At 41.7% G+C, this 23,163-nt stretch overlaps 1 long non-coding RNA gene across 1 annotated transcript in view; it reads left to right on the plus strand.

Moving 5' to 3' along the window:
- The first annotated feature begins 514 nt into the window (after window positions 1–514).
- Window positions 515–23,163, plus strand: part of LOC310669777 — a 176,447-nt gene continuing 153,798 nt past the window's right edge. Inside the window, exon 1 of the long non-coding RNA XR_014507379.1 lies at window positions 515–1,062. This is a non-coding gene — a long non-coding RNA (uncharacterized lncRNA). The remainder of the gene's footprint in view (window positions 1,063–23,163) is intronic.

Consider the following 23,163-nt stretch of genomic DNA (forward strand, 5'->3'; position numbering starts at 1 on the left):
ATAAAAAAATAAGTATGATTAGAAATTTGAAGGGATTTTAATCTGTTTTAGTATTTTAACTTTTGTATGTTTTAATGTAGTGTTGTGTTCAGATGAAAGGTTCTGTATGCCAATGTAAGAAAGTCATATCCTTTATCCGCCCGGTTCAGTAGCATTGACACTGATTGGCGGCAGCATTCGTGGGGTTTAGGCAGGAATATTTCCCTATTCCAATCTCCAGCCCTGCTTGGAGATGCTAGGGACTGAAGCTTGGTTTTTCTGCATGCTAAGCATATGAGCTATCACAGAGTTAAGGCCCTTCCCCAACACTCCCTGAATAGCTCCTACGTGCCATTCAAAAGTGCCTGCCTATATTTCTGCCGATGCATCCAAAGTGACCCCATTGAAGCAACACTCCCCAAAATCAAAAGAATGCCTAATCCACTGGGTGTCCCACATTTTATTACAAAACAGAAAGCCTTCATGCATTTAGAGCTTCAGCTTTGCAGTCATCACCACTTGGGGCTGGGTGAGGTTGGGTGGGAGAAGCAATGTGTAATTGATAGGGACAAATATGGTAGCTGACAGTGGTAGCATTTGGCACTGATGTGCATGCAGTTATTCTGACCATGCTGACAGCAGTAAACACCATTTTGGTATGCAGGGCAGAGACAGTCCTATCGTTGGGCATGGTGGTATAGCTGCTTCAGGCAGCAGATGTTAGAGGGTGGGGAGGCAGCTGTAGTCCCACCAAACTGAGCCGGTGCTCAGTTTCCAGAGCAACGGACATAACTTATTGGTGAGGATTTCAGTGTGATTTGATAGTGTTGAGCACATAGTGGTAACCAGCATTTGAGATCAAGAAAAAACAACAACAACAACAAAAGCTTGCTTAAAATTCCAGATCTGTGGAAGTATTGTGTCGGCTGGTAAAAATCATATTATTAATGATTTAATTTCTGGTTTTTCCTGCAGGATCTGAAGTTCCAATTAAAGCTGTGTCTGGACCATTGCTTTATTGCCTGGCAGTGCTTAATCTTTCCTGAAAGCATCATCATTTATCTGAAACAAAAGAAGAACAAGGTAAGGACAGAAAGTAATGAAATGCAGCATAACACATCTGTCAAAAGAGAGCTGGGAGTAGCTTCGGAAATAATAATAATAATAATAATAATAATAATAATAATAATAATAATATTCAAGATCAGTGGCATTCAGACTTTATTTGTTGGGTGATAAATGTATTCATGTGGTGCATCCTAATTTTTACAAACTGGAGTTTGCTACATTGATCCAAGCAATTTGCTGGGTTTCGTTTACTTATATGTAGAATCAGATACTCTGGAAGTCAGAGAGGGTACAAAAAAAGCCCAGGCTGATTCTGGATGAGAGTAATTTGTAGTGCTAAGTGAGTCATTTGTTCTTTGGCATGGATGTTTTCAGTTCTTGAGCATGTTCCTACACAAATTAAGGTTTGAAAAGAGTTTTGAAGAAGCTCTTTGGATTGGGGGGGGGGGGAGTATGCATTGTTTGCTGGCTCTTCAATTTGCCATTGTGGGTTGTATAATTCAGCTGCGGCTTCTAAAGCTTATGAACTATAGCCACAGTTTAATTTCATAACAGCTGCCTCCTTACATGGTCTGGGCTTCCTCAGTGATGGGACAACATTGCACATTGCTGGAAGCAAAGGACGAAACACCTGAAGTCCTTTGGGGGGTGATTATGCTGGCCAGACCCATGATAAAAGCATGACTTGAAGGGACAAGATATAGAATCACCTATAAAAGGGGGGTAATTGAAGACCACCCGAAGGCTTTGATCGGTTCAGAATGCAACTATCCGGGTTTGCATTACTGAATTTGTATTTAAATGAGAATTGGGACTTGGTGGATAAACTAATAATTGGACTCCTCTTAGTGGCTGCACATATGGCTATAGTCACATATTGTAAGGTGTAAACCTGAATGCCTGGTACAAGAGAGCATGGTATATTGCCCTTATAGAAAAAACTGACTCACAAATTAAGACTGGCAGGAAGAGCAAAACAAAGATACATTTGTGGCAGAATGGTGGAACATCGTTTTCTTTACACATTTTTCAGTTAAGACTAGTTCTTGTGGATCCCTTAATAAGAACAGTATTTACAGATGTATACTGTTATTAGCTGTTATTCCTGTATATACAGGAATATAAGTTTTCATAAAGTATTGGGGGGGGGGGGAGAGATCACCAGGAAAATTTAAAAAACACACAAAGCTTTATTATGAAGTTGAAATAACAGTCCAGCAAGAAATATAACTTTAAATAAAATAACAAAAGGAGAAAAAAATGAAAACCTGTACCAAAAAACAAACAAACTTGAGCTCACAGCTGTTACCACATAAAATGAAGTACATTCCTGAGAGACAACGCAATAAATCAGATGTTACAACAAAAACCAACCTGAGACAAAGAGAATACAAAATGGCCAGCCCAAAACATTTTGGCTCCTGAAGCAAATGCCAAAATGGTGCCCCCTCACCGCCAGAGAAGAAGGGGCAAGTGAAAATCTACATGAACAACAAGGATGGAAATAAATATCTACATCAGGATCTGATGCCCCTGTGGATCCTGCCACCTGAGGCAGTTGCCTCACCTTGCCTCATGGGTGGGCTGGCCCTGATACAAATGTTATGAATACCAAACAATGCCATATTTCATCAAGATTTGCCATCCCTGTAATTGACTTGTCATATAAATAACAAATAGTTGTCAAATGAAGGCAAAATCCATAGGTTTAGCTGCACCCCGAGATACCCTTAATTTATGAGTTATTCTTCCCCCAGAAATAAGGATAAACATTGTTTTATTGAACCAAATTGTTAAATAAAAAACTGAGGACTCCTTTCAGCCATGTGATATGGTCAAACAAACAGCTGCTAACAGAAAAAACTGGTTTACATATTAGATCTTTGACTGGAGATCATAGAATTGTAGAGTTGGAAGGGACCCCTGTGGAACTCCCTGCAATGCAGAAATCTCAACTAAAGCATTCAGACAGATGCTTGTTTGGCTCATACTAAGCCAGGGATAGGAAACCTATGGCCCTCCAGATGTTGTTGGACTGAAATTCCCATCATCTGTGACCATTGGCCATGCAACAACCTCTGGAGTACCACTGGCTGGATTCAGAGGACTGGTAGGGGCACCACCTGGGGAATCCCAAAAGGAAGAAGGCTCAGCGCCAGGTGATTGGTGGTGGGACAATGATGAGCGGTCTGAGTGAGAAGAGGGAGCAGACTGAGAGGAGGAAATGTCAGAAGCTGAAGGGGAGACTTAGGCAACTGTGGGAAGGTGGGGACCCACTGCCTCATAGGGCAGGAAGCGTTGCTGTGCTCTCCTGGCCTGCCCTCTCAAGCTGTCTTGTTTCTTTGAATAAAGAGTTAGCTTCACTGAAGCTGTGTAAGTTATTGCTGACCTGCTCCTGGCATCCTCTCCTGACAATCACAGGTCCATGTCTCAGCCCCCTGCCATAATTATATCGCCCCCTCCTCTCTCTCTCTCTCTCTCTCTGCTTCTTTGAGTTTATATCTGCTAGTTTAGTAGTCTGATCTAAGTTTTTCTTGCTGTTTTTTTTATTGAGGTTAAGCCTTAATGTTATACTATATATTTGCAACATATCTTCACACATACCTACACCACACCTGCTGTGTTTTTTTATAGCTTCCGTTGTAAACCATCTTGAAGTATCCCAGTAGAAATGTGAGCTATAAATAAACAAATGACTGCTGGTTATATTATTTCGTAATACCTGACTGAACTGAGAGGTGTTTTCATATTTATATGTTTTAACAATTGATAAATAATATTGGTGTGCGATTTAAGGATTGATATTGCATCCTCTGTAATGAGTTTAAATGCTATAATGTCGATATAATCAAAATGAATTCTCTATTGAGATGGGTATATTGCACTTTGAAATGAATTTGTATTTGACTGTTTCTTGTAATGATGCATTTATATGGTTAGGGTGTTTTTTGCTGCTGTTCTTGCAGAGTGAACTGCACTGCACATGTAGGAAATTGCATGTAAAGTTGCATTTGGCATGTGGAAAATTGAAAGGGTGGTGGTAATAGTAGAACTGAAGATTCCCGAGCCTAACTTGGGCACAGATTAATTCTGTGACTGAAGAAACAAGCTAAACTTCCCAACAATTTTTTTAAGCCTGCGGTTTCATATGAGGTGAAATTAGGGAGTAGGCAAATGTTAGATTGAAGAGAAAGTCATTCTTAAAAGAAAACATACATAAGCTCTTTCTGTTGAAAATCTAAAGAAGCTCAGTTGAAGGTTAAGGAAAAGTATTGCTGAAGAAGGTTAGTCAGAGCATAGAAAGTTTTTTTAAAAAAAATAAAGCAAAGAATTAATCTTGTTGATAAGAAAAGATGAATCACTTGGTGACTCTCATAGATTTGAATCATTCATAAGTAAGGTTTTCCAGCACGGAAGTGGCATATTTCTTATTAAGAGCAGCTAATGTGTTGCTGCTGCTAATTATCTGTCATATTCTGTGGAGTTGTTGATTCTTATGTTGTTTGCAGTAGTGACTAGTTTTCATCACTGTATTTTATTTTATTTTATTTTCCGGAGTGGGGAGGGGAGGAAAGGAAGCATTAAGCAAATATGATTCTTGCCTTCAATCAGTTCTAAAACAGAATGCCAGGTGAGGTGGGAAAGCTTCTGGGTGTGCTTCATTTTTAAGGTGTGTCTAACTCATGGGTGGCCACTGTGCCAGATGTTGGACTACAAATCCCATTGCCAGTGCCTCCAAGGGTCAGAGATGATAGGAGCTGTAGTCCAGCAACATCTGGAGAGCATCACATTTGCTACCCCTAGACCAAATGATCACTGTAGTTGGGATAGCAAGGTACATGGCCCAAGTCCGAGACTGGACCTGATGGTTCTGAAAAAGCATTGGAGGGACCAGGTTATATCCTCCTAGTTTCAGGGATGAGGGGCATGACTAGAGTAGTGGGGTGAAGCTACGAAAGAGCAATACTGTCTCTAGCCCACATCCACAGCACTAGATCCTAAAATGCTTCTCGTGCCCTGCATACAACCCTAACCTGCAGAACTTGTTACATGGTACTCATAAGCAGTGCTTTTTTCGGGGGGGGGGGACGCAGTGGTATGCATACCCCTAAACATTTTGTGAATCTAAGTTTGGCCTCATTGAGGGGCAGTATTTCAATATGAGTAGGAAAATGAGAGTACCCCTAAACATTGTTTTAGAGGGGGCGGGGAGCACTGCTCATAAGGAAGGGCTGATGTAGCACTTCTGTCAGGGAGTCTTGATAACAAACGAGCATAGTTAATTAAAAAGAGGATTCATTGCAAAAACAAACAGAGTTCATCGGAGCGGTGATCACAGCTGTCTGTCCATAAATCAAAGATGTCCCTTCTAAGGAGGGTGTTTCCGGTGAGACCAGAAACAGCCCAACTTCCTCTTGTGACGTATTCTGTCTTGAAGACCCCCCAATACGCCTAGATCATGGACTTAGGGGGTCAGCTCCTCATTCTCTAAGAATGTACTTCCATGATTCTTCCCACTCTCTGAGCTGCTTTCATTTCTAGCCCCTGCATTTTGTCCTTCCCTGGCGTGCTGGCATGCAGCCCGATGACTCTCCTCAACTCTGCTATCAGTTGGCATTCCTAAGGGCAGGGGAGTTGGCTCTCAGCTATAAACCTCCTGTCTTGCAGTTAACCCCCTCTCTCCCTGGCTGCTTCCTTCACTGAGAGCTGGCTGCAAACTTCCCATGGGGGCTGGCTCATTCATGACAACTTCCCTCAACTTTATCCAGTATAGAGACAGAAACTCATTAATGATGACCACAGAAACTCATTAATGATGAGGCCCTAGCACAGAAAGATTGATGAGGATTTTAGAAAAGGGGATTCTCGGGGTAGTGTCCATTCCCTGGAACTTAATGCCAATGGGTATACATTTGGCCCCACATCAATGATTACTGCAGATACTACTGGGATTGGTCATACAGTTTTCATCAAATTTGAAAGGTGCCTATTAGCAGCCCAGCTTTCTGGGGAACAATTGGGAGCCTGATTGTTCCATTGCAGATGTGAAAGGAGGCATGTGTTGTCTGTGTAAACCATCTGCACAAGCCAAATTAGGATCCTTGAAGAGCCCGTTTAGACCTGCAGGCCAGAGGTACCCCACCATTTGCTCTAGACAACCAGCAGCAAAATTCTCTAACTAAAATTTATTTATTTCTCACTTTCTCGTGATACAGATCTTTCCAATGTGGCTTACAAGTAATATGAATACAGGGTTGTTGTTGTTGTTGCTGCTGCTGCTGCTGGTAAGCAACAACAGCATCAATATGTAGCAGCAGCAGCAACACACTCACACACAAAAGCAAACGCATAGCTAGTCACCAGGATCCTTCCCACCAGGCAAACTGCAGAGGGAATCCAGCAGTGACAGGAGCAGACTCCTGATATCTTCTTTGCCTGCCCATCATCTTTCTCCTCTCCTTCCCACAAGGCACTTGGTGGCAGCCCTGTGGCAGGGAGGACAGTCCCACTGGAGCAGGCGGTGGTGACTTCTGCATCAGTCCATCACTCCTTGCCTACATCATAGGAAACTTTCCTTAAAGGTCCCCTAAGCAGTGTAAGAATTTCTATAGTGTTCCTGGCTTGAAGCAGTAGTAATTACAGAGGCTTGTAGTAATAATGGTGGCTTGAAGATGGAAGATTATAGTAACATACATCTTTTGAAGGTGGGGAGGTTATTATTTCAACAAAACGACGAAGCTACAGAAATGTATTTAGCCATTTAAAACCATAGATATGGATCAATTAAAATCGAAACCCTGAAATGCAATTAGATGAAATATAGTTTTGAAAGTTCTTAAATGTCAAAAAGCAAGTTCTGCTTTGAAATCCTATCAAGTGACATTAATTTAAGCTTTAATTAGAATTTTGAACATGGGACCTGCTTACAGGGCTCTGTTTGAATGAAAATTATCCCCATCTTCATCCCAAAGAACAAAGTTATTGGAGTCTTTCTATTTAATTATAAGAAGCAGCTCTTTGTTTAAATCTATTCTCACTTCATCAAAGCCTCTGTGGGGAGCAATGTGCTGCAGCCGATCAGCAAATTGACTATCCAATCATATTTTGGAAAAAATTAACTACTTTGAAAAGATTAATACAATACTCTGATATTGCGATTAATTTGAGCCAGGTTTGTTCTGGAACACCTTTGCTGTCAGCAGAGTAATTTCTCTTAGCTTGGAGAATTTTGCTGCTAAAATACTTTTAGTTGCTTTTTTGTTTGATCTTTAAGGGACATCAATGCAAACAAAGATTGTATCCAAGTGAAATGAGTTCTGCTCATACAATAGAACTGCCCCTCTCTCTCCTCTCAACCCTCGGGAGCAGAATTGGGAATTGTGTATTTTAGTCTTTGGAAAGTATCAAGTGGTTTGTTGCTATGCCAAAATCAAGTAAGGTTCATCATTCTAACAACCGCTGTTAGAAAAAAGTCTAGAAATGGCTTATGTACCCAGTTCTGCTCCTAGAGAAGCAGATCAGATTTCCCCTGTATTATTACAGGGGACTGTCTGTATTAGTCCTACTCAGAGACCATATTTAAATCAATGGAGATAACTTAGATCCATTAATTTCAGTGCCTCTACTTTGAGAATAACTTAGTTGTGTAGAACCCAAAATTCTCATATGTGACGGACAAGAGAATTCCCCCCACCTAAGATGGGTCATATAGTAGAAGTAACAACAACACATTTTACTTTACAATAGATTATACAATTATAAAATCCATTCCAGCCAGAACAAAGGTACAATTTCCAGCACCCTTAACAAATTATAGTTCCCAGGATTCTAGCTCAGTTGGTAGAGCATGAGACTCTTAATCTCAAGGTCATGGGTTTGAGCCCCACATTGGGCAAAATGATTCTTGCATTGCAGGGGGTTGGACTAGATCAGAGTTTTTCAACCACTGTTCCGTGGCACACTAGTGTGCCGTGAGATGTTGCCTGGTGTGCCGTGGGAAAAATTGAAAAATTCAAAAGATAAAAAAAAAATAAAAATTCAAATTTTCGCCCACTAGGTGGGCACCGAACTGTGTCCTGGGTATGGGGGGGGGGGGGTTTGACCCCACCCTCGGCCAGCAGGGGCGCCGATTGGCGCTCCTCAGGGGGACACCCTCCACTTTTCTGATGTCCGGGCTGTGATTGGTCCAGACTCCAGCCTGGACCTATCACAGTAGGACATCATCTTCCGACTTCCTTCCCGCCCGAGCACAGTGTGCGCAGCAGCGGAGAGAAGACGTCGCGACTCGAGTCACCAGGAGGACTGGAGAAGTTGTCATTTTATTTCTCTTCAGTCTCCACTGAATGCCTTGACTGGGTTAGGGACCCTTATAGCTCAGCATCAGTTGGTGGAAAGGACATGACTTTACAGGAGCAGGAGGAACTAACTGAACTGAGACAAAATCATGGTTTCAAGCTAAGATTTGCTGATCTACCTTTAGACAGTTTTTGGTTGGATACTGCCAAGGAGTTCCCCCTTCCGGCAAACAAAGCTATTTTGACATTGCTCCCATTTTCCACTACATATCTGTGTGAGATGAGCTTTTCAAGCATGATTGCTATAAAAACTAAATACAGAGAGAGACTGAGAGCTGTTGACAAAGAGCTATGTGTGTGTCTTTCTTCGATTCCAGCCAGAATATCAGCTTTGTGTTCAGCCAAACAGGCCCAGGTTGCGCACTGAATAAAGTATTTTATAATTTTTCATATTTCTGTTTACTTACTATTTCATAATAAAGTAATTATAAAATACTTTCTCTGTGTTTATTTGATTCCTATTCAAGAGAATTACTTTATATATAGTCAATATAGGCATAGAGTTAAATTTTTTAACATTTTCTAATGGTGGTGTGCCTTGTGATTTTTTTCATGAAACAAGTGTGCCTTTGCCCAAAAAAGGTTGAAAAACACTGGACTAGATGACCCTTGCGGTCCTTTCCAACTCTACAATTATTTGGATCTCTTTGATCTTTTGTGGGCAGCAGTATAAATTCAAAAAAAGAGTTCTATACAAAATACCCTAAGCGTCAAAAGTAAGGAAAAAGAGGTGAGTCTTCAGCATATCTTGCTATGCAGGTTGATGCTTCTGTAATCTCTAGGCTTGATATGTTCCATACATGAATGTCTCTGAAGATGGCCCAGAAGCTTCAATTGATAGGGAATGCAATGGTTTTTCTCAAAGTGGTGTTGGGAGGTGGGGCTCATAGTCAGTCCCCACCTCCCAGCAGGGCCAGTCCACCCTGAGGGAAGGTGAAGCGATTGCATCAGATGGCAATGTGGAGGAATGCTTTCTTATTGTATAATAAAATTGTAAGGTTGTTATCATGCTTTCCTTCATGTGGGCTTCTGTGAAGGAAAGAGAGGGTTGGATGCACCTGGGTTCCATAACCTGTCCAAGCACGTTTGTGTGTTAGCTCAAGGTCTGACAACATGCTTACCCTGAGCAAAGCTAGCTATATTACTTTGAGGAAATGAGAAAAACAATTGCACTGGTGACAATTTCTTCTCCAGTTTCCTCTTCCAAGGGAGTTGTGCCTCACCTCAAATCGAATGTATTTCAGTAACTGCTTGAAACTGGTCTTTAAAAACGACAACAACCAAGCATTTGTTGTATTGATAATTCTCTGCTTGCCTCTCTCACTCCCTTCCTCTGCCTCTCTTATTTCTCAGTGCTTGCTGTTTTATGGTGATCAATTTGAGCCTGTGCTTGCAGGAGCACTTCCTGCCACTGGGTGTCATATAGGGCTGGTGGGATTGCTCCCTCCCCAATATTGCATCAAATATTCTTTCCCTCTCCCACAATATTGTATCAAAGTGTGGTCAGTTTGTGCAGAAAATGTTATACAACGCTGCCTAAGTCCTGAGTACCACATTCACTTTGAAGTCTCCCAGAGCACAGCAAGCAGCCTGCTTAAGCTCTTAATTTAATTACTGGACATTTATTTAGATTTCTATCTGAAGCACAGCAGGGTAAGGAGGCAGACAGCATGCACTACAATCAAACTAGATCTTTTAAGTGCTCTGTATTTTTTCCCCATCTAGCTGTCCCTTGGCTAATAAGTCTGGTGAGATTCCCCCACCTTTTTTTTCCTTTTCTTTCCCATTTCTTATTTGTTCTGTTTTCATTTTTTACTTTGGCACTAAACAGAAACTCTGCCTCAAGATCTTAATGCTGAATGTTTCCAGCTGCTTTGATATGCAATTTAGTATTTCTGTTTCTTTATTACACCATCAGTAAGTTAGCCTTGTAAAATGTAATGATGTTTAATTAGACATCCCTAAGAAATGAGAGCAAGCATCATTAACCTTGTCACTTTTCATTAAAATATGTATTTTTTTTTGTTCTCAAATTGTTTGAGCCAGTATGAGCTCACATCTTTTTTTTTTCAATAATAAACTTAGATTCATCCAATTCAAGAGAACAACATTTGGAATTATCTCAACTTTTCTCCAAAAATATATATATTCAGGGGGAAGAGGGCTATTGATGACTATTAGGCATGCTGTGCCCGAGCGCTGAGTCCTGCCCCATTGGCCATATCAGTAAACAAGGACCCAGGCAACATTATTGGATTAAAAATCAGACCACAACTTTATTGATTACAGTTGTAAGTGAGTTTTGGCTTGGCATTGGGTAGCCAACAACTCCTCCAGCCCACCTGCTGGAGGGATGCTGGGGTTCAAGACTGATTTAGGCTTGGCCAGTGTCTGCCAACAACTAGAAACTTACTCAGTGCCCTATCCACCCAAAGTTGTGACAATTGCCATGAGGTAGGCAAAACCCTCAGACAGGCCCAATTCATCCAACCGGGAAAAATCCATCTCTGGCCCCAAATACGGTGACCATAAGAACCAAAGCAAGGTTGATCTAGGAACAACACAGTTGCAGAGCAGAAGAGTACCATATTGGCCCAAATATAAGCAGCACTTTTCCCGCCAAGTTCCTCCCATGCAGAATACAAGTGCAGCTTATATTCGTGACCTTACACGACGCGGTGCCCACCCGCCGCTCCCACCTCCTCTGAGCCACCTAGGGAAGGGGGGAAGGCCACCTGCAAAGCAGCGCGGCTCCCCCCCCCCCCCAGGAAGCAACCCCGTTATTTTCTTTTTTTCTCCTTCCCCCTTCAATTTTAAAGGTGTGGCTTATTTGATGGCGCGTCTTATATTCGGGCCAATATGGTATATATTATGCATTATGAGAGGGAGATTTGAAGTTGACTGCAGTCTCAGGCTGGGGCCAGCCTGACTTTAAACCCTCATGGAGTGGACCAGAGTGAAGACTGCAGGAGTCTGACCCAGGTCCACCCCTCATGGCTGCGCCCCCAAGCCTACCCGCAATTGGTCTAAAATCTCAGGTGGGCAAATTTTAATCCTGTTGCTGACCTGAGAGGCTATAGCTTCTCCTAAAAGCTTCTGGAGCCTAAGACCACAGGATAGGACAGAGGATGGCTGCAGAGTCAACACCATGCTACTGAGAATGGGTGAGCACTTCATGATTTCAAATACCAGTGGCTGGAGGAAACCACAAGAAGCGAGAGTGCTGTTGTGCTCAGGTCCTGCTTGCAAGTTTTCCACAGGCATCTGGTTAGCCACTGTAAGAGCAGGATCCTGGACTAGGTGGGTCACTGGGCAGATCTAGCAGGTTCTTCTTATGTTCCATCTTGCTCAATATCATCAACATTTCACTGGCAGTGGCTCTCTGAGATTTCAGGCAGGGAATCCTTTCCAGCACAGTTCTGAAGGTGCTGGGGATTGAACCTGGGACAGTCTTCATGCAAAGCAAGGATGCTACCATTGAGTTACGGCTCTTCCTCCATGTAGATGATGCACATGAAACAAAGACTTGGGTAATTACTGTATATCAGCAAAGCAGGATCCAGAAATATTGCACTAGCTGAATCTCCCAACTGCTTATTAGAAGCAGTCCCACACAGAGCACCCTCTATATTAGCACATAGAACACTTTCTACATTAAGAGAGCTTGCTTTTGAAACTGGATAAAAGGTCAAGATTTCACTGGAATGTGAAATCAGCCTTATATAGCCCCCCACCTTAAAATGTGGGTGGGTGGGGGATGAAAAAGAAATGAAAATACTGATTTACAATTTTTCATCTGAGACTTGTATATCATCCACTTAACAGTGTAGTTCATTATTTTTTAATAACACAAAACGAGTTCAGAGCAGGTCATATATTAATAATATGCTGGAATCAGTATATGTGATCTCCTTTTATTTCCCATTTGCAATTTGTTTTCCTTTGTGGGCTTTTTTTTTTTATTCCTCTAGCTAAAAGTGCTATTGCTATTTTAAACAATCGCAGGAAAGGGGATGAATGCTGTTCTATTTTATATGTGGGAAGAGGTTGGCACTGCGTAGGCAGGGGTCTACAAAGCCTTTATTCTGTCTTAGAATAACCCACAGGAAGTTGAGGACATCACATCCAGATGAACATACCCAACAGAAGGAAGTTCAAACAAAAACTGACCTTGCTGGTCCATTATGGACCCTTTGCAGGCTTTGTAGTCTGCAGGATTGATCGTCTGTTGCATAAATGGGGTGGGCTGCAGGAGAGAAGGCACTGGGCTTTTTCCAGAGCAGCCTAACTCGTTTCCTCACCTACTACAAATTTTTAATTTGTTTCTATGTTCTGGAAGAATGAGATGAGGCACCAGAACTATGAGATAGCCACAATTTTATTTAAGAACATGGGAAACTACCTATTCTGCTGAGTCCCAATGCACAAAGACAGAAGCTCTTACATGTAAGTAATAAGGAAATCTTTATTCTGGCAAATAAAAGCACAGGCTTGGCAGCAGACACGGGGTTTAGGAATCACAATTCAAGAGTTCAGGAATGATTCAGAACTGGACAGAAGCAATGAAGTTGCCCCAGCAGTTTCGATAGTCCACTCGCCAAGCTTTCAAAGAGGAAAAGTGACACGCTTACTTCCAAAACTCACTTTGCAAAAATGTCAGGAATACAAACACATGCTCCTCTGGGGTAGGTCTGGCACTCTCACCCACCTGGAGGTTCAAGCCTTCTACCTGTTACCTGGGGGGGACCATGCAATGTTGGGAGAATTCAGGTCAGACCTGGAAGTCTGGCAAGCTTAGTTCAGTCTCATATACTCCAGTAGCCAGTGAGTATGGTGAGGAATCTAATACCACTATAGCTCACTCTTTACTAAGTCTGGTATGGTCACCTGAATTCTCATCTCTTTGCCTCTGCTAATGGCAAGCTTCAATGTCAAGAATCTTTCCTCCCACATGGAGAAATGTATTGAAATGGTCCCTGCTATTTCTTTTCCCATGGGACGCGGGTGGCGCTGTGGGTTAAAGCCTCAGCGCCTAGGGCTTGCCGATCAAGAGGTCGGTGGTTCGAATCCCCATGGCGGGGTGCGCTCCCGTTGTTCGGTCCCAGCGTCTGCCAACCTAGCAGTTCGAAAGCACTCTCGGGTGCAAGTAGATAAATAGGGACCGCTTACTAGCGGGAAGGTAAACGGCGTTTCCGTGTGTGGCTCTGGCTCGCCAGAGCAGCGATGTCACGCTGGCCACGTGGCCCGGAAGTGTCTTTGGACAGCGCTGGCCCTCGGCCTCTTTGAGTGAGATGGGCGCACAACCCTAGAGTCTGTCAAGACTGGCCCGTACGGGCAGGGGTACCTTTACCTTTACCTTTATTTCTTTTCCCAAAGGGTGAATAATTTCAATATTCAGTTGGGAAACAGCCTTTACCAAAAGTGTCATGGACTTTGAAGACACTCGAACTCAGAATGCAAGCGAGAAACATGCTAAGAGGAAGGCATGCTTGGCAAATCCACACCATGATCAACTCCTGCCCGGAAACCAATGTCCCCACTGTGGAAGGATGTGTGGGTCCAGAATTGGCCTCCACAGTCACTTACAGACTCATTGTTAAAACCGTGTTTATGGAAGACGACCTTACTCGGCTATGAGTGATCGCCAAAGAAGAAGAATTTCAATGTAAAAAAAATAGAATTCATAAAAAATGAATAGACTACATATAAAAATGTATTCAGTATAGAAACAAAGAGCAATAAGAATATGTAAGTTCCTTTTTTTTGTTGTTCTTGTTGTAGATTTTGGTAGCTATCATACTCAAGTATTGACCTGCTGTAACTAGGTTCTTCTGAAGCAACAAATCTCAATAAATCCAGGGTCAATATCCTCTTATTGTTAATGCTTGGAGTATTAGAATGGCTCTCCAGATGTGAAGATTTTGGAGAAAAATGCACATTCAGTATGTGATACCTTTATCAATACTATGTTATTGAATAAAAGAAAAAGGTCAAGCAACAAATAAAACACTTGGATTGATTTTGTATAGTGTGACACTGTGGTTAATGTTTTAGGAGCTACGGTCATGTATTCTGATTCTAGCAGGAGAGCTGTGCAGGAAATTCTCTCTCTGTGTGTGTGTGTGTGTGTATTTGTGTGCACGCGACATATATAGATTATAGGAGTTGGCACAAAGCCTAGAAAATCTCAAGCAATCTGCACTTAGTGAGGAGGATGGTTTATCTCAGGTACTATATAGAGAAGGGGGTTGATAATGTGTTCCTCCTGGGCTGTGTCCAGAAAGTGGTGGGGGGTGAGTGTTCAGACCCCAGGGCCCTCCCTTGTGGGGTGCCTCAGGGTTCCAGCCTCTCCCCCATGTTTTTTAACATCTACATGAAGCTGCTGGGAGAGATCATCAGGGGGTTTGGACTGGGTGTCCATCAATATGTGGATGATACCCAGCTCTACCTTTCTTTTAAATCGGAACCAGTGAAGGCAGTGAAGGTCCTGTGTGAGTGCCTGGAGGTGGTTGGAGGATGGATGGCGGCTAATGGATTGAGGATGAATCCTGACAAGACAGAAGTACTGTTCTTGGGGGGCAGGGTGTGGGCTTGTGTGGATGACTCCCTGGTCCTGAATGGGGTAACTGTGCCCCTGAAGGACCAGGTGCGCAGCCTGGGAGTCATTTTGGACTCACAGCTGTCCATGGAGGCACAGGTCAATTCTGTGTCCAGGGCAGCTGTTTATCAGCTCCATCTGGTACGCAGGCTGAGACCCTACCTGCCCGTGGTCTGTCTCGTCAGAGTGGTGCATGCTATAGTCATCTCCCACTTGGACTACTGCAATGTGCTCTACGTGGGGCTACCTTTGAAGGTGACCCAGAAACTACAACTAATCCAGAATGTAGCAGCTAGACTGGGAGCGGCCACCGAGACCATATAACACCTGTCCTGAAAGGCTCCCAGTACATTTCCGAGCACAATTCAAAGTGTTGGTGCTGACCTTTAAAGCCCTAAACAGCCTCAGCCCAGTAATAATAATAATAATAATAATAATAATAATAATAATAATAATAATAATAATTTGTTTATACCCCGCCCATCTGGCTGGGTTTCCCCAGCCACTCTCGGCGGCTTCCAAAAGAATATTAAAATACTGTGATACATCAAACATTAAAAGCTTCCCTAAACAGGGCTGCCTTCAGATGTCTTCTAAAAGTCTGGTAGTTGTTGTTCTCTTTGACATCTGGTGGGAGGGCGTTCCACAGGGAGGGCACCACTACCGAAGGAGTGTCTCCACCTCCATCATTCTGCCTGGACACTGAGGTCCAGCACCGAGGGCCTTTGGCGATTTCCTCACTGCGAGAAGTAAAGCTACAGGGAACCAGGCAGAGGGCCTTCTTGGTAGTGGCGCCCGCCCTGTGGAACACCCTCCCATCAGATATCAAAGAGATAAACAACTACCTGACATTTAGAAGACATCTTAAAGCAGCCCAGTTTAGGGAAGTTTTTAATGTGTGGCATTTTAATGTATTTTTAATCTTTGTTGGAAGCCGCCCAGAGTGGCTGGGGAAACCCAGCCAGATGGGCAGGGTACAAATAATAAATTTTATTATTATTATTATTATTATTATTATTATAATTATTATTATTATTATTATCGTTTTCATTCTGTTTATTTATTTCATGTATTTATATCCTGCCTTTCTCTCTCTTAAAGGCGGCTTACAAGATTTAAAAAACATCATTATAAAATGCAAAGTGATAAAACTAAGCTAGTTAAACCCAATAGTTAAAATACATTGAGACAGAGCCTTGAAGCTCTGGGGTTAAACTATAGTTTGCCTTGACAGCAGCCTCATGATCAGCATTGTCTCTGCCATAGTTTCCCAGGGCCTATCTGAAGAGGAAGGTCTAAGCCTGCCAACAGTAAGATAACAAAGAAGGAGACAATCTAACCTCTCCTGGGAGGTAATTGGACAACATGGGAGCAGCCACAGAAAAGGCTCTCTCTCCACGAACCAGGTTTCTGGTGCTGACGAGACTGAGAGAAGGTGCTCACTTGGAGACCTTAACACCCACAGAAGAGACATGATCTTTCAGGTGTCCTGGGCCCAGTGTTCATTCTAAAGAATTCCCTGACACTCATTGGGTAAGGTTCCTACCAATTTATTCATTTCATTTTCCCAACCTTCCTACCAAGAGCTCAGGGTAGCATATGTATATGCTTTTATCCGCACAACAACCCTGTGATCTAAGTCAAACTGCAATGTTTGTTTGTTTCCACATATGAATTGCTTCCCATCTAATATCCTGAAGTGATTTCACAATTTTTAAAACCAGAAATAAAAATAATTACGCCACTTATTATATAAAAGCAGCTATGACAATGGTTAAAAACAATTAAACACACCTCCACCTATAAAGGCAGTTAAAAAGAATTGCATGTATGTAAAAAAAACCAATTTTATCTCCAATACAGATAGACTGGGATAAAAATCCTTGCTTAAAAGACTTGTTGAAAAAGGAAGGTCTTCAGTAGGCACCAGTAACACAACAGAATGACAGCTGTCTGATATGTACCAGAAGAGAGTTTCGAAGTGTAGGTGCTACCCCACTTAAAGCCCAATTCCTATATCTTATGGATCAGACCTTCTGATAGAATCATAGAGTTGGAAGAGACCACAAGGGCCATCCAGTCCAAACCCCTGCCAAGCAGGAAACACCATCAGAGCACTCCTGACATATAGTTGTCAAGCCTCTGCTTAAAGACCTCCAAAGAAGGAGACTCCACCACACTCCTTGGCAGCAAATTCCACTGTCGAACAGCTCTTACTGTCAGGAAGTTCTTCCTAATGTTTAGGTGGAATCTTCTTTCTTGTAGTTTGGATCCATTGCTCCATGTCCGCTTCTCTGGAGCAGCAAAAAACAACCTTTCTCCCTCCTCTATGTGACATCCTTTTATATATTTGAACATGGCTATCATATCACCCCTTAACCTCCTCTTCTCCAGGCTAAACATGCCCAGTTCCCTTAGCCGTTCCTCATAAGGCATCGTTTCCAGGCCTTTGACCATTTTGGTTGCCCTCCTCTGGACACGTTCCAGTCCAGTGTCCTTCTTGAACTGTGGTGCCCAGAACTGGACACAGTACTCCAGGTGAGGTCTGACCAGAGCAGAATACAGTGGCACTATAACTTCCCTTGATCTAGATGCTATACTCCTATTGATGCAGCCCAGAATTGCATTGGCTTTTTTAGCTGCCACGTCACACTGTTGGCTCATGTCAAGTTTGTGGTCAACCAAGACTCCTAGATCCTTTTCACATGTACTGCTCTCAAGCCAGGTGTCACCCATCTTGTATTTGTGCCTCTCATTTTTTTTGCCCGAGTGCAATACTTTACATTTCTCCCTGTTAAAGTTCATCTTGTTTGTTTTGGCCCAGTTCTCTAATCTGTCAAGGTCATTTTGAAGTGTGATCCTGTCCTCTGGGGTGTTAGCCACCCCTCCCAGTTTGGTGTCATCTGCAAATTTGATCAGGATGCCCTTGAGTCCATCATCCAAGTCGTTGATAAAGATGTTGAATAAGACCAGGCCCAAGACAGAACCCTGTGGCATCCCACTAGTCACTCTTCTCCAGGATGAAGAGGAACCATTGATGAGCACCCTTTGGGTTCAGTCAGTCAGCCAGTTACAAATCCACTGAGTGGTAGTATAGTCAAGACCGCATTTTACCAGCTTCTTTACAAGAATATCATGGGGCACCTTGTCAAATGCCTTGCTGAAATCAAGGTAGGCTACATCCACTGTGTTCCCTTCATCTACCAGGCTTGTAATTCTGTCAAAAAACGAGATCAGGTTAGTCTGACATGACTTATTTTTCAGAAATCCATGCTGACTATTGGTGATCAAAGCATTCCTTTCTAGGTGCTCACAGACTGTTTGCTTGATGATCTGCTCCAGAATCTTCCCTGGTATTGATGTCAGACTGACTGGGCGGTAATTTTGTGGGTCCTCTCTTTTCCCCTTTTTGAAAATAGGGACAACATTTGCCCTCCTCCAGTCTGCCGGGACTTCACCTGTTCTCCAGGAATTCTCAAAGATGACTGCCAGTGGTTCTGAGATCACATCTGATGAAATGGTATCTGCAGAAGCCCCTTCCCGGAGAGAAAGTGGATTGGTTGGGTCAATACGTACTAGCCCAGATAAGTAACTAGTTACTAGCCCAAGTAAGCTTTGTAGCTGAGCAGGGTTTTAAATCCAAATCTCACCCATTTAAGAGTGGGTCCACTCTCAGTGTGATTTAGTAAGTCCAACACACTCACCACAATCACTCTCAGTGAGCCAGTTAACAGGGTTTGAATGAAGTCCTGATGGAAGCAAGGGTGCAGATATCCCAGAAATGATATTTATCAGCACAGAGGTAAGCAGAGATTTGAGGTCACAATTGCATAGAGCATCACAAGCCAAACATTATCTACCTAACCTATGTGACTGAATATTTCCGAAAGCAGTCAATGCCTAGTAGAAGCAAACTTTTTAATGCTTGGATTTTATTTTGGTTTCTCCTATTCCTCCTTTTTATATATTAAAATGGGGTGTGTGTGAGTGAGAGAGAGAGAGAGAGAGACAGACAGACAGAGAGACAGACAGATAATTTCCATATTTTATGGAAATAATGGGCATAAAATTAGAGATGCAGATTTCAGTCATTCAAAGGACTAGGCTGTTCCATAATTATCTCTGTTCTATAGCCCTGTTTGCTGAAATATATTTGCTTCCTAACAATTGTGTATTCATTTAAAATGACAAAATGTTTTAGAGGTTATGTGTTAATGTGGCAGATCCCAGTCTACAATGTTATCTTGACATTATTAACAGCAGGCATACCTGGAAGAATACAGTAAACACAAGAGAAATCATGAGTGCAGTTCATGAAATCATAAACGGGTTACATTCTTATAAGGAATGCTGTTGACCCTCAGCGAAATTCTCTGATGAATGGCCTATCAGGTTAGACTCAATACTGGAGGAACTAAAACATAAGCTTACCTTGAGTTAGAGCGAGCGAGAAACCGTGATTAAAGTAAAAAAAAGGGGGGGGAATTGACCCAGTAGTTCAAGGAGAAACAGTTTCATGAAATGCCCCCTCTCAATTTATGCTGAACACAATGGGATTGCGCATGACATTGTGACTTTATAATTCTGCTCTGTTTAAAACACTTCAGTTACAGACTGTTTCAACCCCTCCTTTAATGTATGATGTCAATGGAATGTTTAACTGCAGAAGGGTTCTAAGGAAGGGGGAAAGAAAAGGAAACTGAAAAAGGCAGAGAAAGAGATGGAAAGAGAGAAAATAAATTTATTTTACTATTTTCCAGAAAAAAAGTGATAAATTGAAAGAATTGAGGCAAATGTAGCAGCTTTAGGAAGCTCATTTTCATCCTGATCCAGAATTAAACCTCAATCTAAGTTTAAATGCAAAGGCTTTGTGACAGGAATAGAGAGGATGACTCAGTGACTGGTAGTATATTCTGACTCCTTGTAATATTTGGATAATTGTTGTGTGAATAGTTTATTATATATGCACTTGAGCCAGATGCTTTTGGGCCCTGGATGCTAATAATTAAAGATGAGCCAAGGTTGGAAATTACATTGATCTAAAAATATTTGATGCTGCAACCTTATGCACACGCGTCTGAGAAATGTAATTGGATATAATTATGAATAAACATGTATCAGATTGCACAACTGAAGCATTAACTTTATGATAACAAAAGAGTATTCTAATAATCAATAGAATTGATACTTGTGCTAATTACAAAAACAAATTAGTTAACTGGTATTGAAAAACAATGGAATTAACTTTTTTAAAAATAAGTGGTAATGAATTGTAACTTTCAAAAATATTAGACAAGGCAATTATAATTGTGTGTGGCTCATTGAAAAGTTCTCTTTCGTTTTTTAAACTGAAAGATTAGGGTCAGCATTAGTATATTTAAAATGAATTTGGAACAGATGCATTGTTCCATGTCTTGCCTCAGTAATGGACTTGATGAGAGCCGACAAAATGAAGCTCAATCCAGGTAAGACTGAGGTGGTTCCCTAGATTGGATGGATGGGAAGTGGACTGCTCATAGTGGGGTTACACTCTCTTTGAAGGAGCAGGTATGTAGATCGGGGGGTTATACATGGGGCTGCCTCTGAATACAGTTCAGAAACTTCAGCTAGTGCAGAATTCAATTGCCACTGGGTTGCTCACTGGGACAAGATGGTTTGAGGATCATATTACACTGATCCTGGCCCGACTGCAATGGCTGCCAACCATTTCAGGGCCTGATTCAAAGTGCTGATTTTTACCTATAACATTTTTAACGGTTCAGGACTGCAATACCTCAAGGACCAGTTCTTGCCATATGAACTGACCCAGACCCTGCATTATCATCATCATCATCATCATCATCATCATGTTAGGCCTTTTCTTTCCACCTGGCCTGGGAGAGCAGGGCCCTGGTTGGCAACAGAAGCTGAACCTATTGAAATGGCCAGAGACCATTTTGGCTATCTCTTATTACAGACCTAGGTCATGGAGCATGAGTTTCCGCAGCTGCCTGCCATGAACCACAACTGGCTGGATTAGCAACAACAACTGCAGATATGTTCTATGCTTTTATTCTCCTACTAATTATGTTGTTTTAAATGTACATTTTATATTCAGCTTCCTTTATTAATTTTTAATGTCTGATCGATGTGTTACAATTTTTTATATATGCTGTAAGCTACCCAACCAGAGTGGCTGGGGAAACCCAGCCAGATGGGCGGAGTATTATTATTAACAACAATAATAATAATAATAAATGTTTTATTTTGAAATTTTAAAGATAATATTTTAGTTTCCTCTTAATCATGTTGCTTTGAATTTATACTTGGCTTTATTCAGTGATCTGAGTTGTTTTCTTTGATGATTTAAGAGGTTGTAAAACACTTCAAGATTTTTTTCTTAAATATATAAAGTGGTATAGAAACGTTAATAATAATAATAATAATAACAACAACAACAACAATAATAACAATAATAAATAAATAAATAAATAAATAAAAATTTCCTTGAGCGTTTTTGCCTGACTCAAATGTATCATTAAACTGTGAAAGTGCTTCTTGCTTGCTTGGAAGGGGATAGGACAGGTACGCGTGTGTGGAAACATTTAGCTATTGCATGATTGGAGAGTAGTTTTCTGTACGAAGTTGACATTCACATCTATTATTCTGCCCACTTTCACATTTATCCCCACTTTCCAGAGGTATGTGGCCCCTGGAGGAAAATTGGCCCTCAATCTGAAAAGGGTTCCTTGCCACTGCCCTAAAGACTTTACCAAATTGATTTGTTTATCTACAGGGATGAGCATTTTACTTGGGAGTTCCGTTCCCTGTGTAAACCACTTTGAGAGAAATGAAACAAATCATCATCATCTGAGGCCCTTTTTCATATGTCCCCTCCATGAGTGGATGGCAACCTGAGAATGGACCTTTTCTGAGGTGGCTCCCCACTTGTAGAATGCTCTGTTCAGGGAGGCTCACCATTCCTCTTGTCACCGGACTTTGGCTAATTAAACAATTTATGGCCTTTTAAATGTGTTTGTGGGGAGTTATTTACTTGCTTTTTTTTTTGAGATCTCATTTCGTATTTTTATGTGGTAGACCACCCTGTCACCTTCAAATGAAGGGCGGTATAAAATTTAATAAATAAAAATGTATAAGAGCTGCACAAATTACAGTGTACAATAATCATACCTAATAATTTTGCCTGCGTAATCTGCGCATCCAGCAAGGATTTTCAATATTTTCCTTGTCCGGTCTCAGTAATTTACAATGGGACCTTAATATTTTGAGATCTCTGAGTTAGTAGCTGCAGAAGAGCTGCATTTTATTTCCTCTCTTTCTCTCCTTCCCTACATCTTTTGCCAATGGGCAGAGACATATTGAATTGCTATCTTCCTTCTGTGTGATTCATTCGTCCCATAAAACAATCAGTTCTCTCCATGGCACTTGCTGTTAATCAAGCTTTCTCCCTCCATTAGAGCAGTTGTTCTTTCCATCACTTTGGTATACATAATCACAAACTTTCCCCATTACCCCAGTGAGTAGGTGTTGCTTACATGCCTGTCAAGGGGATGTTAGTGCACTAGGATTTTAGCAAGAAATGCTAATGTCAGAATTGTGGCGGCCTTTGTTCATACATCATGTGTTCCTCAGAGAAGCTAATGAACAAAATAATTCAAAGACCCAAATGCACTATTAAAGTGCATCACAATCCTAAAAGCAAGAAAAGAAAAGAACGAAACAATGAGTCCTTGGGACAAATAAACCTAACATTTCCCAATAACTTTAAACTACAACATGAAGGGAGGACAAAAGCTGCCCTTTTTTCTTTCTTGCAAACTGTTCACAACAAGACCACAATCCCATCCACAGATGCATCTATCAATCAATGTTAATAATCAGTGCATTGCAAAGAAACATTTGTGAATTGCTGCCTGTCTGTGCCATTTTAGGTTATGTGGTTATGACAGGCCATGGGAGGCTTCTGCTTCCTGGGACTAATAATCATTGTAGAGTTGGAAGACAACCAAAGTATCCTCTAGTCCAGGCACGTCCAACAGGTAGATGGTGATCTACTGGCAGACAATTGGACATCTGTGGCAGATCACTGTAGATCACTGGCTCCCTTAAAAAAAGATCAACATTTTCTCCTGCACCACTCAAAAGTGGGGCTTTCATTCTCAG

The sequence above is a fragment of the Podarcis tiliguerta genome (genome assembly GCF_965153285.1).
Source record: "Podarcis tiliguerta genome assembly, chromosome: Z".
Lineage (NCBI taxonomy): Eukaryota > Metazoa > Chordata > Lepidosauria > Squamata > Lacertidae > Podarcis > Podarcis tiliguerta.